The sequence below is a fragment of the Cavia porcellus genome, unplaced genomic scaffold (genome assembly GCF_034190915.1).
Source record: "Cavia porcellus strain 051 isolate PalLab524CR breed Dunkin Hartley unplaced genomic scaffold, mCavPor4.1 scaffold_1, whole genome shotgun sequence".
In the NCBI taxonomy this organism is placed as follows: Eukaryota; Metazoa; Chordata; class Mammalia; order Rodentia; family Caviidae; genus Cavia; species Cavia porcellus.
The window spans coordinates 84,498,767-84,518,244 of record NW_026947484.1 but is presented as its reverse complement, the minus strand read 5'-3'; the positions used below and the strand labels follow the sequence as shown (position 1 = coordinate 84,518,244).

At 36.6% G+C, this 19,478-nt stretch overlaps 1 protein-coding gene across 27 annotated transcripts in view; it reads left to right on the top strand.

The window, feature by feature from the left end:
* Window positions 1-19,478, top strand: part of Ptprd (protein tyrosine phosphatase receptor type D) — a 2,079,748-nt gene that overhangs the window by 1,455,308 nt on the left and 604,962 nt on the right. The gene's annotated exons all lie outside the window — the stretch shown is intronic.

Below are 19,478 nucleotides of genomic sequence, written 5' to 3'. Positions count from 1 at the left end.
TTTTTAAAATAACACAGATGAGACACAGAAGGAAAAGGTGAGAAAAGGGTCCCATTAAATGTATACAATGAAATTAATAGAATTAGATAAAAGAACATTCAAGAAAATAAAAAAATATAAATCAGAGGGAAAAATGTAAAAGGAAGCCACTGAAAGAAAACAGAAAATTACAAAAAGAAAGAAAGAAAAAGAGAAATAAAGAAGAAAGAAAAACAAAAAAAACCCTAATAAAAAAAAAGAAGGTCCAAAATATTTTTTTCGGTCTTTTTTCATTTTTATCAGTACCACTGATCAAACTCATGACTGCCTGCTTGCAAGGCAGGTGCTTATGTGGCTGAGCTAAATCCCCAGCCCCTCTCTATGTTTTCAAATGAGTCGTTTCTTTCTAGGAGCTGCAGTCTTGGAATCCAGCAAGTCACAGTTTTCTCTGCCTCCTTTTATAGTCCACAGATTTGTGAGGTGCCTCCCCCACCCCACCCTACTCCACGGCCTTCCTTTAGGGCACCCAAGGCTGTAGCAACCGTCACAACCATGCCATGTCCTTACTCACACAGGTGGGTGGCGAAGGCACCCAGAGCCCTGACGGCTGTGCCTGATAACAGGCAGCGAGGCAGGAGGCCAAGAAGATCACTGGATTTGATGCCAGTGCTGTCAGACTCAGCCCCTGTGAAAGCCACACACAACTGGCCCAGTTTCTCACCACCAAGGGTCCCCCCCATCCCTGTCATTCCTAAGTTTCTCAGGGGATCTGTATGCAGCCTGTACTCACTCCATGACCGTTTCTTGTGGCTGTCTCCCACAGACACTAGAAACACTTAGAAAGTGACCCCAGAGACTGTAAAGTGAAGTTGTTCTGTAATTGTACCATGGCTGAGTCTTAAAAAATTAACCTGTTCCCTAAATGGATTCTGATCAAACTTCTCATATATGGTGGACTCTGCACTGGATTTTTTTCTCCAACTGCAGCTTGCTGTGCAGAAAGAGTCAGTTTCAGAGTAAAACGTCACCCTGATTTTACATTTTACAATAACTACAGGCTTTCTTGGAGTTAGAGCTGGTGGCCTGATCCATTGTTTCTCCTGGAAGCTGCTGACTCTCTCCAGGATGCCTTGCCCATGATCTGCATTAAACATGTAATCCACACACTGCTTTCTGCAATCTAGAGACAAAAGATGGTAACTTCTATGTGCTGAGGTTGACGTCACTAGATTTCCCCGTGCTGCTCCTGCCTCCTCCGGATGAAGTGAAGCTATTCCAAGCTGCACTGCTTCTGCTTTTGCGCCCCTACATGCAGGCACCCCTACATGCAGGCGCAGTCGTGACATCCAGCCCTTCAAATCCCAGTCTGCTTGAATCTGGGTTACAAATTTCAGGGCAACACTGGACTTCAGACAATATGCTTAAGCCACCCGGGACAGTTTTCTTAGTTCCCACAAAGTTTCCAGATAGAATTTTCCAGGTCCATGAGAAGGAAGGTTCCTTCCAAATTCCTGTTTGGACACTGTTCCTGCCGGAAACCCAAGAGGAATATGTTCACAGGGTCCACAAAACACCTTGGTGTCTCATTCCTGTCCTGGGCTGCACGGCCACTGTGATGTTTTATTTGACAGAGTTTTCCATGATGCTTTGAATCAATTCAGAATTTGAGGCAGTTATCACAGGGCAATTAAAGACTCTCACAAAAATGCATTGCCAGAACTGCTTCAGAAATTGTAAAACCATGGGATAAGTGTGTAGAAAGCCAGGAAGAGTATTTTGAGAGGATAAGTGGTAATATTTATTTTACTATGGTACATTTTTTCCCACAGGTCATATGTATGCAAAACCTACCCTTTTTTTAAAAAAAAGTATATGTTTTGAATATTAACAAACACATGAAATCATGACTACTATCATAATTAAGATATTAAAAATTTCTTCACATCCTACCGTGTTCTAAACATTCCTGCCATCCAAAACTAGCATGTTGAAATCTAACCCTGAAGTGATGCTATCAAGAGGTGGTGATCTTGGAGACTGATTAGGTCATGAAGGTTTTTCTTATTTTCCTAAGGACATAAATGCCTTTATTAAGGATGTTTGATGAGTCTGATTGCTCATGCTGTGATGAAGACATGGCTGGGACATACCATCTACAAAAAATAGGAGCTCACTATAGACACCAAACCATTCATAACACAATCTTAGACTTCCAGACTTACTGTGAGCAATAAAGTTTGAGTTTATAAATTATCCAGTCTGAGATATTTTGCCATAGCACCCCAAATAAAATGAGACCTCTCCAAAGATCCCCCATTCCTCTTGGTAATTAATGCATCCCTCCACGTCTGTCTCCTGGAAACCACAGGTATTTTTTTTCTTTGCTATCCCTATCTGATATGATTTGCTTTTTTCCAGAATGCCATATACATGTAACCATACATTGTGTAACTCTTTGACACTTAGTGAAATGTGTTGGATGATCTGAGCTATGTCTCAGCGGTAGAGTGCTTGTTTAGCATGTGTAAAGCCTTAAATCTGATCTCTTTTTGTCTTTTTCCTTTTTATCGGTACCGGGGATCGAACTCACGACCGGGGATCGAACTCACAACTGCCTGCTTGCAAGGCAGGCGCTTATGCCACTGAGCTAAATCTCCAGCCCCCTAAATCTGATCTCTTAACACTACAAAAGTTTTTTAAAAACCCCTTAAGATACAGAGATAATTATTTATATACAGAAAGTCCCCAAATTATGAGCAAGTTCTGTTCTAGGAGCATTGTTTGTAAGTCAGATTTGAAGGCAGGTTTCAAACAAATCTTATATGTTACACCTGTGAAAGTTCACAACTCAAATACTTTGGGGGCTCACTGCACTAGTAGTTTTTGTTTTTATTTCCTAATTATTCCATGTGTGGACATGTCATACTTAATTTCTTCATTCACCACTGGAAAGATATTTAGATTATTTTCATGTTGAAGAGATAAATCTCAAATAGAAAGGAGATCAAGAGATTAAGGGAGAGGGAAAGGTGATGAGAAAGGAAGTGGAATGTGTATCCATGTGCCAACTCCATGCAAGAACATGTTGTACTACAACCATGGACTAATCTAAAATTTTTTAAAGCAATTGTAAGACTTCTTTCCAAAGTCTCGGCACTGTTTTAATTTTCATTGACTTTGTGTTTGTAATATTTGACAGTTCCAGTTATTCCCTTCCAGTCATTCTGTGCTGTTCCTGGTACCCAGGATGGTCCTCACTTCCCTTTTTAAAGTTTGGACCATTGTAATACTGCCTCATATTTATTAACCAGTATAAACACAGTGGATCACACCTAGCAGTATACATTTGATAAGACAGGAGTTTTGCTCTTTTGAAACCTTTGTAAATATTCTTCGAGTTAGGTTTCCTGTCCCCTATGGAAACAGCCCTTTCTATTTCACAGCACTGGAAAACAAAAGCTTGAATGTAAGTTTGAATGTATCGTGTGCCTGAAAGAGACTTCCTACAAAACAAAATATATCACTGAAAAACCTACACCTTTTGTGAAATAGTTCTGCTCTTCTACTCTGTGAGGAATTAGAAGATGCTGTTGTGCTCTGTGTTAGAAAAATCAATTTTCAAACTCCACATGTGTTTTCTAGGAATTAAAGTATATGAACACACTCTCTTGAACACTCCATAAGCATGAGAAGAGTGTAAGATTCTGCAAAAGCTCCATGCACCTTCATGTGTAAAAATGAGAACAGTACCAGACAAAATAGCACACTCCTATAATCTCTGCCACTCAGGAGGCTGAGTCAGGAAGACAGAAGGTGTAAGAACAGCCTAGGTAACTTAGCAAGAGCCTCTCTCAAAGCAAAGTATTTTTAAAAGATGTGGGGATGTGGTTCAGTGGTGGAGCGCCCACTGGGTTAAACCCAACGCTGGAAAATAAACAAAATAAAATACAGAGTACTTGACCCCCTAAAATTTTTCCAGCATCCCTTAAGAAGTGATAATGATGAAAATCAATTCCCAACAGCAAGTATAAATTTATTGATATGTTATCAATGTTTTGTTCTTAATACCAGTTTGAGGAATAATGGCATTGTGACCCCATACAGTTTATTTTGGGCATCATTTCACTTCAGTTACAAATATGTAAATGTGTATCTCTAACAAATAAGAATTTTTAACATACTGTCATTATCACAGCCAATAAAATAGCATTACATAATGTTATCTAATTTCTAGTACATATTCACCTTTTCCTAAAATGTTGCATTTGGTTATCTCTTAACTTTCATCTTTTTAAAAAAGGCAAGTTTTCTTTTTTAATCACACAATTCATTAATCTTCATATAGCATCTCCCCCATCACATCTTCCTGATTTTGTTGGATATGTTTCTCCTCCCCATGTCTTCTATGTCTTCCTGCTTTGCTTTAACTAATTACACAGATGAGAGAAATGTAAATATGCAAATTACATCAACTACTGTCTATTTTCAAGGTATCTGTAAGGTTTTCGCTTTAGTTCAGTTTCAAGCAGTGGGATATACAACCAATACAGTTTTAACTGCACAGAAGATAAAGTCCAAATTCTTTAGTGTGATGTTCCACAGTTTTGCACAGACCAATAATCTATTCTCAAATTTATCTTTCAACATTTTTCAACATGAGCCCTCCATTCATGCCTTCACATCTTTTGCTTGTCTTCCTTTATTACATCTGTTGGTACACACAGACTAATTCTATTTGTATTCAGTATCTGTTCGTCACCACATCTGTCCTGTTCTCCTACTCTTGAGAAAATCTTTTCTCAACCTTGATCAAATAGGACACCCTTTTTACCTATCCTGCACTTGCCACAAATACTCAAAGTTGATAGCCCATCTGAAGCTCTCTAGGTCCTTAATTACTTCATACTTTCAAGTTCCCTGCTCTGTTTTCCTCCTTTATTTGAGTAATTGTCCTATTGATCTCAGTAACCCATGAGATTAAAAAATCGTTTGATTAAATAAACCAAATAAAAGGAACCTATTTTCATTTGCATGTACCACTTGTCACTACTGTGCTGGGCCTTATTGAAGGAACTATCCACAGACATGGCCATGGCCCTTAAAGCACTAAGGAAATCACATCAGAAAGTGAGAAGCTGATTATGTTATCACTTCCAAGTGCATCCCTATTTGGTAAGATTTATTTGAAGTTAAGCAATGAAGAAGATGTTAAAACAATGGGTAAATTAATTGTTTGAAGAAGCCTGAGACAAAGGGAGAGGAAACTGTTAGGTTAGAGACCCTCGGGTTCATTAAATTCCCTCCCCATTTTGCCCTACGGAGCATCTCTCTGAATTATGTATACACCATTCTCCAAAATATTATTCAAATTTTTGCACATAAAACTTCCCTGAATTCTTAGTTGTTTGCATCAGATTGCATGTTTTAGCTATAAAACCTGGGAGGTACAATGATTACTCCCTTCTATGGTTGTTTTCAGGATTTATCACAACACCTCATTTACTGTAATTAGAATTGTGTATATATTTGTGTGTGGTACCAGAAACTAAACCCATGCCCTTTATACTGAGTGATTTCCAGAGCCCTTTTTAATTTTTTTTTTAAGTTGCAGAAAGGGCTTACTCATGTCACTAAGTTGCTCAGGCTGGGCTCAAATTTGCAATCCTCCTGCCTTAGTTTTCCAGATTGCTGAGATTGCAAGTGTATGTCACCATATCCAGCTACAACTAGAAGTTTTATCATCATTTGCTTATGCTTACATTGTGTTATTTCTGCTTGATATTTTAAATTAATTGTTGTAAACTCTTTGGGTTATTAAGTGTGTGACAGACATAAGCATTCAGTAAATATTTGCTAAATACAGAAAAATTTCTTTGCTGAAAAGCTTGAGAATTTCAGGACTTTCATAAAATAAAGCAGTAAGAATGGGATTTAACCAAGCACTCCTGAAATCCCAGCCTGAGCCAGATGGTTTTCAAACTCAAGTTCAGCCTGCACAACATAGCAAATTAGCAAGATCTTGCCTGAAGGAGAAGCAAAGATAAAGACAGAGAAGGAGAGGGAGAAGGAGGAGAAGGAGAAGGAGAAGAACAAGAAGAACAAAAAGGAGGAATAAGATGATGAGGAGGAGGAGTATTACCGTCCCTACCTCTCCAGCCCTATACAACCAAATGAAAAAATAAAAGAGTAGTAGAATTTATTGTACAGAAAAAGATTCAAATATCCTAGAAAATGAGATTTGACGATTTCTTTTGCTTAAGCAGAAAAAATTAAAATTAGCTTAGTAAATTTTTCTCCATAATTTCTACTCAAAATCAATTATTAATTCCATAAATTTGGTTATTTTATCAGTGTGGCTCAGACCATGCCCATATTATAAACAGATAAAGAAATAAACATTGTCTAAGAAAACGGATAAGGATGAGGGAATATGTATCCTTTGAAGTAGCTGAACCTATCAGCTGCTGACCTCCCCACCACAGAGGAGCGGTTCTCTGAACACGGTTCGGCTCCACTGGCTTCTGTACAGCAGACCCTGCCATCCATGCTATGCAGAGACCACACACAGTCTCTTTCTTACAAGACTGATTCACTTTTACTAGCACCTATCAAAATTCCTAGCAGCGATATAACTCCCATCCCACCTGTGGCTCAGAGCTATACGAACAGCCACCATTTTGCAAAAGTGTGGGCACATTTTCCATACTGTTTGAATTTCTAGATAAGAAATCCAATTCATCCCAAGTAAATTTTCTTTGTTCTTAGTTGGATCTAATTTATTCCAGGTCAACAAAACTTAATGTTCATAGGGGAAATACTATCTGAATTAAGTAGGACCCAGATTCAGTTTTCATGTATTCACTTTGTGATCAAAATAGCTATAATTTGCCAAATACTTCCTCTAAAGCAAATTCTTTACTTGCATTAATCTGATAAATTTCCAAAATGATACTATGAGGTAAACATTATTATTAAAATCATTTTACCAGTGAAGACTTGGATACAAGAAAGCATTAATCAGCTTATTTGGGGAAAGAGTTAGTTTATAGTCAATAGACAAGAAATCCAACCAGGTTCACCAGACCAGACTTCTGGCTTGGTGCTGCACATTTATGAAAATAAATATCTTACCTACTTGTCTGTAAGGCATAAAACACAATGTTTCTTCTGATTGATAACAGAGGCAAGATTCTAAGACTGTCCATCTGCGGCCTTCTCTGATAGGCACTCAATAACTTCCAACAGTTTCAGAATGAAGAAGCCATATGCCCTAATGTAGATTATACTACCATGAAATCAAATCATAGCCCAAAACGCCAGTCTCAGCAACAAACCCTTCTAGGCAGACACACTTGAAAACAACCATGTAATAGTCCAGAAAGTTGATGACATGTCAGACTTCTGTTCTTTAAGGCCATCTGTCATATGTGTGACAGATGCGTCTTGCATTAAAGTTTCATTTGAAACATGGCAAAACCTAGCTAACTTTCTAGTCAATAGCCAAATCCTCTGAATAAGTATTTGAAGGATAAGTATTTAAAGGACTGGTGCAGAAGTCTAAAACCCAGGCAATGTTCTGAAAGCCATAGCATCCTGTAATCCCAGATCTTGGAAGGCTGAGGAAAAAGAATTGTGAATTTGATGAGATCCTGGACTGCACAATAAAACATTATCTGTCTCTCAAAAATAGGGGGGGATAAAAAAGAAATTTGAAAGACGTCAGATCCTGGGCTTGTTAAATCATTATCCCTGTTTGTTTGAGGCCCAGAGTGATCGTTATTTCTATTAATACAGACAGTTTGAATTTCCCCCATGTTACCATCCACAAAAAATCATATCTAACATCCACTGTGTTAAATAACTGAATCTCTGATGTTGATCAGAAGTAAAACTAAAGTAACTAAAGGTCTTAGAGTGGAAGCTCCTCTAAAGTAAGAGTTTCAGGGCAATCTGCCCACTGGGAAGTTTCCTGTATTCATCAGGCTTCTGCCCTGGCTTCCACACCAACACACACAGACACTCCTGACAAACGTATGCCCCACTCTTCTGTATTGTAAAACAGAGACAATAAAATAAGTAAAGCATGGAAAAAACAGTGTGAAAAATTCTTCTCTTGAAATAAGGACATTTTGTCAATGTTCTTGTCCTTGTGACAATTTGATATGTGGACACCTGACGTTCACAGGGTTTCTTTTTATTGCCATTTTGGGTTGGAAATATTTCAGTCAACACATTTGCAGTCATAATAGTATCATCAGACACTGGATTTCTTTAAACACAAGACTGTTTACGAAAAGGAAGGAAAGGTGGGATGTGGGACAATTTGAACTATAAATGCACCACCCACATTATCTCTCAAACCCTCTCACAGAACATTCTTGCAGACTTTCTCCTACCATTCTGAGCACCACGACTCCAGATTGCCGTTGCAAATGTCTGTTATGAAAGTAACTTTAAAGTTTAGTGTTCAGTCCTAGCTAATTACTAATTTCTTTAAAAGTATTCAAACAAATTAGGCATTGAGGAATGTATTTAATTATTTCTCTGAAATAAGACACATAGGCAGGTTTCCAAAATCTTTATTATGAACTAGCAATTATATAATTAGCTATTTAAAAATACTGTTGATCTGATGGACAGGGCAAAATTACCTTCTAATTAAAATTAACCGAACATGCATATTGCAGAGCACTAATGAGTTACTCAAAGTCTTTCGATCAGGAAAAATAAATGAGAAAATGGTGTTACCTATTCATTTTTTGGAATGATCTAAACCAAACTTCCTTTTCATCGAACTTCTACTTATGTGAACTAGAAATGAATAGGCACATCACTCTCTCACACAAGTCTGCTGCTGAACAACTTCCCAATAAACATGAGTAAATTCAAATGGAGAGCAGTTCAGCAATTCAGGATATGCGTTGATTTCGTTCACATATTTACTGAGCACCTACTATGTGCCATATAGTGTTACGGATACTGGTGATGAGCTCACATTCTTATTCTCTGGATTACATTTTAGGTGTAAGCAGTAGCGTGTAACCTGTAAATCTAGGACCTTTCTTCTCAGATGGATAATAAATCACTGTTTCTAACACAGGCAGAATCATTCAATACTGAACATTTCTAAGCTGTGCTGTTGCTTCCATGTGGTTTTATTCTCTTCTCCATCGATAAATGGTAAAGGACCACAGGCCAACTGAAACTGAAAAAGGGTTGTCCCTCTACACTGAACTTTTCAGGTACAGAAACACAATTGGAGGTTCTTTAAGATGTTTTGCACAGTTAGATTTGCTTAACAAATACACTCTTTAGAAATAATAAGAAATGATAAGTCCAACTGTGTCTAAATTAATCTCGAATTCTGAATGAATGCTACCTAAGCTAGTACAATTTTGTGAGGTTTATTTTCAAATAAGCTGTTTTACATTTTAGCTGTTATACAAAGAATTGGCTAAGTATATGCTGTAATTTAAAATATAGAAGTACACTCATTGGTGAGTTTCTTTTACTTTAAGAGCTTTTAACATTTTTATTAATGTTTCTCATTTCAGAGACCCATGGTTTTTGGCACTACATGTCTTATTTTTCATGAATGCTTCATCCATCTTTAGAGGAAATACCAAACAATCCACACTATAGATAAGAGGAGCTTCTTTTTCTTTTTTAAGAGTGAGATTTCTTTCTACAACTTAAATATCGATCATTCCTTTGCAACCTTTTACAGTCATAGAGTGTGATTTAGGCACATAATTTTACAGATGAAAAGACTTAGAAGTGACAACTTGAAAGCCAGAGTGTGATTGATAGTATCCACTAATATTAATTATGAAATTCACCAGGACATTATTCAAGAAACTTGTATTAATATTCCTGTACCAAAGAAGAAACTGAATCTAACTATTCCACTTTCAATCTGGATGGAGTAATTTCCATTAATTCCTGCCAATTTTCTTCTGAATTGATATCTCTAAGGACTGACTTCATTTCTTGGAACAATTCTGTATAGGAAAAAATGTTGGTGTCTTTTTTGTGAGAAACATACATTAAATTTTCCAATTAGGTGCACAAAAACAGACAAAGGAAAACAAATTGCAATGAAAGAGATACTAAGAAAATATAATTATTTCCATTAAACAGTTGTTGAGAGTTATGAGTGATACCTAGTTGTCTCCCTGCAAAGGCCTCGTGTCGCCACAGATGGGGCTTTTGGAGGTGACTGGTTATAGAATGTATGATGCTGTGATTAAGGATATGGTGCTCGTACTGAGCCATGGTTCAATGCTAGCACTAAAGTTTCTGCATCCCAAATGTGAATGCCACCTGGTAGCCTGCATAGGGTACCAGGGACAGAAAGAAGGCTGTTGCCACTTGCTATTTGCTTGCTGTTGGTCACTTGCTGCTTCTTCGTTTCTCCGATTCCTTGCTGCCTTCTGGTCACCGTGAGCTGCTTCTCTGTAACGCCTCTCTGACATGCCACCCTGCCGTGGAGCCAGCCAAACCTCTACAAGCTGTGAATTGAAACCTCTACAAATTGTGAGCTACAGTAAAGCACTCCTCCTCTACATTTGTCCAGTATTTTGTGTCAGCAAAAGAGAAAAGTAACTAAGACATTGAGGGAGAATCCTGAATAACAATTTTTGTAATGTTAATGCAAGTGGGTGGATTACACCAATAAGCAATTTCTATGTCAATTAATGCAAACAATTTCTTTTTTGAAATTCAAACTCATGAGAGGACCTGCCAAAACCTGGTTTTATCTCCAGTAGGGTAAAATTCCAAGTCACACCAATAAATTTTAGTGATTAAATTAGACATTTTATTATCTAAACCCAAATAATGAACACTCATCAAAGATACCATCCATAGTTTTGATAATGAAAGCCAGGATTTCTTACATTTTCTAAAGAAAAATATCTCTAATAGATGTCACAGAAACAGTCAATAGTAGAGAAAGAAAACGTGCTAATTAGCTCCAATATTTCTTTATTTTAACACTGGAATATAACTGTGCAAGACCAATGGTAGGTTAATCACTGTTTGTATATTAAAGCACCTGTGGTCTCATTTCCTCATTCCTTTGCAAAATGCACCAGCACCCATGTTTCCTCTGATGCAGAAGAGGAATAAGGGGTGCGCACACATCCTAAGCAGGTGCTTTACCACAGAACTGCACCCCAACCTGTGTGTGTATGTGTGTGTGTGTGTTTACCATAAGCCAATCTATGTTGGTTAACTACTCAATGATTTATTAAAGAATAAGTATCTGAATATCAAAATAAATTAGAAACTCACTGAAACAGATGAGAAATATTTTAACATGGTGAATAAAACATCTCATCATCTAGTCCAATCATCTACCACAAAATATTATTTAGCAACAATAACTTACATATATATATATATATAAACTGTTCCAGGTAGTAGCTCACAATATATATATATATATATATATATATATATATATATATATATACCAGAAAAACTACCTCAGTATGAAAATACTCACCATATATACATATATATGTATGTACATATATATATATATATATATGTGCTGAGTATATATACATATGCTGAGTATATATATATATATATATATATATGCTGAGTATTTTCATACTGAGGTAGTTTTTCTGGTTGTTTAGCTGCTAAAAATAATTTTTCTTATATTCCTTAGCAGATATTAAAATAATTATTACTATGTGATAAGATTAAAAATAATTTTAAGAAATAGTATGTGAAACAGCAATATAAAATTTAAGGTGCAATGTTATGATTATCTTTAAAAACTACCCAGGGAGGTAGTGACAAGACAACACATTTTTAACAGCAATTGTATTACAGCGCTGGAAGTGTGAGTGACCTTCTAATCTCTACCGAATTTTCAAGATACTTGTGTTACTTGCACTGTAGGAAAAAAGCACAGGTGTGCTTTAGACTTTGTAGACCTGTTGTTTCTTATGGTAAACAGACTCTTGGGAACCAGGATTCACAGAACCACTCAGTAAAACAAAATTTCCACCTCCCGGAGACTCCTTAAACACTGCTGGGGCCCTATCCCAAATGCCATGTAGAAGACGGGAGTCCATCAGTTTGGTTCTCTAATGCCATATGGTTTTCACTGCACAGTGACGACAGGTGGGAGATGATTGGAGTCTGTTTTCAGCAACGTGCTCTCCCTGCCCCGACATCAACAGCCTGTGCTTCCCTTCTCTGGTGCCTGAGCTGACACCCGGATTCCAGGAAAAATCAACATGAAGGATAGGGCAAACTAGTCAGCCAGGTAGATATCTGAATTCTCCCCAGTGCAAACTGGAACTAGACATGTGATTATCCATCCTAAAGGGAGCACCCCAAATCCCAGCCAGTCCCACTTGAGGCCAAACTACCTCCCCAGTAAGCCCATGTTCATTTATCATACTCTTCCTGTCCGAACTACAGCTCAATGCATTCAGTCTTCCCCTTGGCTAACCTCTCAACAGCGCCTCTGTCTCCCTGCATAGAGAAGCAGCCAGTACGTGTGTGGCTGTGGGTCCCAGAGGCAGCCAGAAAAAAGAACAATACAAAGGAAATGTATGTTCTAGGACTCGATCAAAATCATGGCAGTCCAGTCGTGGCCCTGTTGACTATAGGGCCTTGTGTTTTCCATTAATTCTTTGGGCAGCTCCTGGACAGGACAGTTTTAGGGCTAAATTCCAGCTTGTCTTTACGGGTAACCACCTGCCTCTGTCCTTGCCTAGCCCTTCTCCAGCCTGTGATTCTCCTGGCCCTCCGAGATACTCACTTCCTCCTCCACATGGAGAAACCCTTTCCCCGGATAAACTGTTCCAGGTAGTAGCTCACAGCCTCAAACATGAAGGACATAGGAAATATGACATTATAAGAATAGGTATGCACCCGGGTCCATAGCACAAGCCACAGATGAGAGTGGCCCAGCCCACATCCCTCAGCCTGGCCCAGATGTCATTACTCCCAGAGGTACTGCTCACTCCTGCTTTTTGTTTTTGTTTTTGTTTTGAGACAGGCTTTTGCTATGTAGTTCAGATTGTCCATGAACTCACTATGTAGCCCAGGCTGGCCTCAATCTCACACAGTCCTACTGCCTCAGTTTCCTGGGTGCTAGGATTCCTTTTGTAGACCACCACACCTGGATACCCAGCACGGGTGCCCAGTTCTTCAACTCACTTTTTAAATTCTAAATAAAATGTTTTCCAAACCTAATCTTTTAAAAACAAATATGCTCATATTTCTCCTTTGCATTTGTCATTTCACCATAAACACCTCCACAGAGAGGTTCTTTTGTTTTATCTTTTCTTTTAAAAATAAAACAAAACAAAAGATAGAAATGATACAAAATTTCAAAAAGAAGTAGGAAGTTAATAAGTTGCACACTGTTGTTTTAGAAGTAGTTCAGGTTATAAGATTTAGCAAAACAATAATCAAACAGTGAGAGCACACACTGTTCGTTTTGATAAACTTACAGAGACTAGTACTATAGTCATCTATCTTGTGTATATATGCATACACACATATGTATGTACACCTATATGCATGTGATACTCTCTCTTCTTCCTTTTTGTTTGTTTCCTTCAGCCTGTGGAGCTTACAGGAAACCTTAGAATTAAATGGGTCAAAAGTAAATCTTTATCCACCTTGATTCAGTCAAATTCCAAAGCCCGAATAAAATGAATCCTGAATAAATAAACACTAAACCATCAGATGTATGACTTATTGTGTCTCACAGGAGAAAAAAGAATCTATGTTAAAGGATTTATATAAAAAATGACCCCTGCATCCAAGCTTTTGTAAAATGAGTGATTTCCAAATGCACATTCCTACCAAAGATAAATTCTCCAAATGAACCATAAATACAAGGCCACTAAAGAAAGGACTAAGACCAAGGAGAAAGAAAACAGTTAGGCTCAAGGCTGCAGATGACTTGGTGACAAGAGTGAGAGGTTAACTCACCAGCTGGCTGGATTTATTTTCAGAATTAGCCTAATGTTCCTGAGAAGTCGGAGGAAAGATGGATTTTACCACTATTTTACTTGCTTGTGCTTCTAGAAGTCTTCTCATTCCAAGGAATTTATTGTTATGTTTCCGAACAGCTCGTAATTTAGGTTTCAATTTCTATCAGTATGATGCTTTATCATTTTGTGTTAAGCTTCACATAACCTAAATAATTTTTTTAGGTTCATGCATTTGGAGAGGTTCTAGCAATGGGAGGTTCTTGTTAAATATTCACTGCATTTATTTCTTTTTAAGGAAATTATTCATTTCTGTTCTTTAACTTTGCTGTGAGGACACATTTTATGACTCAGGTCTCATTAAATCCTTCCAATTGTTTAAAATTGTGAATTTTGTGATATTAGAATGGTAAATGACTAATTTTACCTTAATAAGTGATTACGTTATTATGCTATTTTGTTTTTATGATATTGTTGCAATTAGTGATTATAAAAGGAACTTTTTAAACACAAGTATGTGATTTTGATCAATGTTCTATGTTCAGTAGCGAATACATATATGAATTTATTGTACTAAAATGCCATTATTTTAAAGCATATTTACAATGAAAAAGATTCATTTTTTTAAAATGTTGGTCTGTGAATCTGAGTTTTAGAGGATCACATACCACCTACTAAAGCTGTAAGTTAATTTCTATGACTCTTTGTTTCCACATGTAAAAAATTATTCCTAGCATTAGTAAAAAATGAAATGAAGAAAGTGTAAGATAAACATTTTTTCTAAACACAACAGAATCACTTTAAGAGACAGAGGTAATGAAAAAAAAAAAAAAAAAACCTTGAGTGGAGATTCTTTATGTTACTCCAGGGAAATACTATAATTTTCTAGACAAAAAGGAGGAAATAAAATAAAGACATTTTCTACTGGCATTATAAGGTTGTTTTCTACTTACTTAAACAATTATTTTATTTGCAACAATTTCTCTTAAGGCAAAAATAACTTAATGAAATTTTCATTATATAAAGAAGGTCAAGCCAGGTACTTAGCTTAGTTGCATCAGCACCTGCCTGCAAGTGTGAGGTTCTGAGTTCAGCACCCTGGTACAAAAGAAAGTCACTTTTATCTACAGCCAGTTAGGATAATTTTGGTCCTTCTAATTACTGCTAATCACAGTATTACTATGTTCTGATTTTTCACTAAGTCCAATTAATATTATATTAGTGTTCTTTTTGTCACGTAGGAGTTGCTGGATTCATTTTTAAAGTTCTTATTGTTTTTAAGGGATCTTTCATTAGACTCATTAAGAAATACTTCTAAAATGGTTTCCAGTGCACCAAATCCAGGTCATTCTTATCAGCAAGTTCATGATTTCCTCTTTCTACATTAGTAATTTATATTAAGCAATTACCATATATTTATCCTGTAAATATAATCAGATATTATTCATTTTCCTCATAATTTTCATAATATTCAGAAGCACCTTTTTATTACTGTTCACCTGTAAATCACCAAGCAGCAAACATGTTTTCAGCCACCAATGTGTTTTCCAGAAGAGATGGTGGTATTCTTGGACAGGGGCACACCTCTAAAGCTAATCTTTCAGACTAATTAAATGGATCATCAATTAACCTCACTTATATGAACTGAATCATGTTCTATTGTATTTAAACTACTATGGCAAATGTCTAGTTGATGTGATAAATTTCTTTCATTTTATTAATTTTTCTTTCTTCTGTTTTCATTATGAGTTTAGTATCTTGGTGACTTTTCATCATACTAGTAATACTGTGATTAGCAGTAAATAGAAGGACCAAAATTAACCTAATTGGCTGTAGATAAAAGTGAAAGCCAACTGAGGAATTATGACAAAATACTTTTAAAATGGCATCAAAAAAATCAAATACTTACAAATTAATCTGAGGAAGTGAAAGTTCTCTACAAGGAAAACCCATGAAAAGAACCCATTAGAAAATGGAAAGATATCTCTTGCTTCTGGACAGGCAGAACTATTCAAAATGTCCACACTAAGAATGGAAAAAATTAAATTCATGAACCAAGGTACCACTGTAACTTGAGTTCTTGAAGTCATAGGTGTAGACCTGGTTGCACAGAAAATGTAACTAGAATCAACCAGAATCAATTGTAACTAGAATCAACAAATAGGATTGTATCGTTTTGCACAGAAAAAGAAGCAACCAACATAGTGAAACACCACCTAGAGAGTGGGAAAAAATTGTTAGCTATTCCTCAGAATAGCTATCTATTTTAATATCTAAAATATATATAAAAAACTCAAAAAATAGATCCCCCAAAATAAAAGATCCAATGAAAACATGGGCAAGTGAAGTGAATACGTTCTTCAAAAATGATCAGTAAATACATGAAGCAGGGCTCAACATTGCTGACCATGAAAGAAGTGCATATTAAAACAACACTGAGATTCCATATTACTCCCAAACGTCAAATAATTATATTAGGTTGAATGATAGTCCTTATCTTTTGGTCTTTAAAAAACAAGCTTATAAGTGCATATGCCTTTAATTCCAGCTACTCAGGAGGCTGAAACAGAAGGTCACATGCTCCAGGCCAGCCTATACAACTTAGTAAATTTCTGTTAAAAAAAAAAAAAAAAAGTAAAAGTAAAAGGGTTGTGTAGCTCATGAATAGAGCACTTACCTGTATGTGAGATGCCCTGGTTCAATTCTTCATGTGACAAAAAGAAAATAAAGCCTTACAGCTAAGGAAGAAAATAACCAAGATCAGCAATGTAGTTATACAGGCCTAGTTCTATGTCCTTTTTAGCACATTTTTTTCTATATTAGTTCTTGATTTCACTTTATAGAGAAAATAAGCACTTGACTGCCACATGCAGACAATATGATTCCTATTCAAAAATAATTCAAACTAAAGAATCAAATCCCATGATAACTTGTGTTTTGGACTAACTTCGAGCACACTTAACTGCCTTTAGTATTTACTGTGTCCCCTACACTTAAAACCTTTTCTTAAAACTGTATAATCCCAGTTGTCCACGGGACAGCAGTGTGACGTGACTGGCAAGAGTAATAAGAGTTTGGGTCCTCCCTTCCACCGACGACCTGGGACGGTAAGGCTGGAGAGAGGAGTGACAACACAGATTACAGGGGGTCTTTACCATCACTTTGGTGTAGTCTGATGCCAAAGGAAGGGCCCCAAGTCAAACAGATAGCAACACTTTGGTCTTAGTATATTGGGAAGGTTGGTTCTAGGGATAGAAATAAAGACTAAGAGCCACTCACTCTAGAAGAGATCTGGAGGAACGACACCTCCTAGGGCAGCCTCAACACCAGTGATTAGGCTTCTACCACACCCAGTCTACAAGCATCAACACTGAGAACAAAACAAAATAGAAAATGATGGCATGAAGAACTAAAATGCAATCCCAAAGCCCCAGCCCATCCAGGATAAATCCAGAACACAAACAGAAGAGACTGAAAACCAAAAAATTGAAATTTCTGATATGAGAGCAGCAGAAGTGAAAAAACAACCAGAAGAGGACCCTGAAAAAATAATCTCTAAGGTGCAAACAGAAATGACTATCAAAATAAAGATATTAAGTCAAACATAGATAATCAAATAGAGAAGCTCGGGAAAATGATGGAAACTGAATGCAAACATAGACTAGAAATGGGATCAATGGAACTTCTGAATAGAAATGAAGGAGATTAACAATTGAGAGTATTTGCAGAAGACTGCGGAAACTATAGCAGATCTAGAAGACAGTAATACAACCAGTGACCAGGAAAAGAAAGATTTCTTAAAAATCACAAGAGAGCATGAAAATTCAATCAAACAGCTTCAAGAATAAGCAAAGAAGAACAATATAAGTTGACTGGAATCAGTGAGAAAGCTGGATACAGCACAAAGGCCATTAAAACTCTCTTCACAGACATAATGGCAAGAAAGTTCCCAAACATGAATGAAGAATTTGACATACCAATAAATGAAGCATGTAGAACTCTAAATAGCCATGACCAAAACAAATCCATACCAAGGCTTTTAATCAACATTCCAGAAATTCAGCACAAGAACGAAATATTAAAACGCTACAGAAAAGAAACAAGTCACTTATAAAGGAAAACGCATCAGAATCACAGCACATTTGAAGACACAAACTCTCAAGGTAAGGTTGACGCAAGGTATTTCATGTCTTAAAGGAAAAAACTCTTCAACTCAGACTGATATACTCCACAAAACTACCTTTCCAAATTGTTGAAGAGATAAAATACTTCCAGGACAAAGAACAACTTAAGAAATTTATGGCCACCAAACAAGCTCTACAGAATGCTCTGACAGAAATTTTGGGAGTATGGCCATTTAAATGTTGAATGCAGTATTTGTTGGATCTTGCTTCTTGATCCATTCTGCCTGTCTGTTTCTTTTAATTGGTGAGCTAAGATCATTTATGTTGACATTTGTAAATTACATGTATAAGCTTTTCTTTTTCATTTTGTTTTCCTGTTGTCTGTTCCCTGTCTTTTTCCTCTGTTCAACTGCTTTCTGTGCCTGGTGGCTTCTCTCTATTGGTTTTCACCTTTGACAAAAGGGTGAAACACATTCATTTTAATAAAGAAAGCCTCTTTAATAAATGGTGCTGGAAAAACTGGCTTTCCACATGCCAAAGATTAAAACTGGGGCCATGTCCATCGCCATGCTCAAAACTAAAGTCAAGATGGATCAAAGATCTAAATGTTAAAATAAGAACACTAAGTTTACTGGAAGAGAAAATAGAAGTCCCAAACACATAGTTGTAAGCAGAGATTTCATGAACAAAACTCAGACCGCAAATGAAATATGACAAAGAATCAACAAATGGGATCTCACCTCATTAAAAATCTTTTTCACAATAAAAGAAATCACAACATAGTAAAAAGAAAACCTACAGAGTGGGAAAAAAGTATAGTCAGCTTCCCCACAAAGGACTTACATCCAGAACATAGAACAATATGGAAAAAAATTCACCAAATTCAAAAACCAAATCCAAAACTGCACATCTAAGATGAATAGACTTTTCAGATGAAGAAATACAAATGGAGAGTAAATACATGAAAAAAATGTTCAACATCAATGGTCATTTGAATTTTAAAAAACTGAAATTTCATCTAATTCCACAAAGAATGGATTAAAATGTGGGTTTTTTTTAACTTAAAGGAGTACTACTCACCCTTAAATAAGGATAAGCTGGGGAGTTTCATAGGTAAATCAGTGCCACAGGAGACCATACTCTTAAGTGAAATAAATCACACCCATATGTGTAAACATTGTTATTATGGTTGACACACTGTGTCAACTTGAGAAGTTTAGACTTTTAATTAAGAGACTCAGCTGTGAGCCAGGATCGTTACTTTGTGGATATCATCTTGTGAAAAAAGAAGACACAGAGATTTTGTGAGTGCTATACCTGCCCCAGGTTTGGGGTGAGGGAGGTGTTCTGTATACAACATAAAATAGGAAAAGAGGCTTGCTTTTCCCTGCCTTTTGCTCTGGCT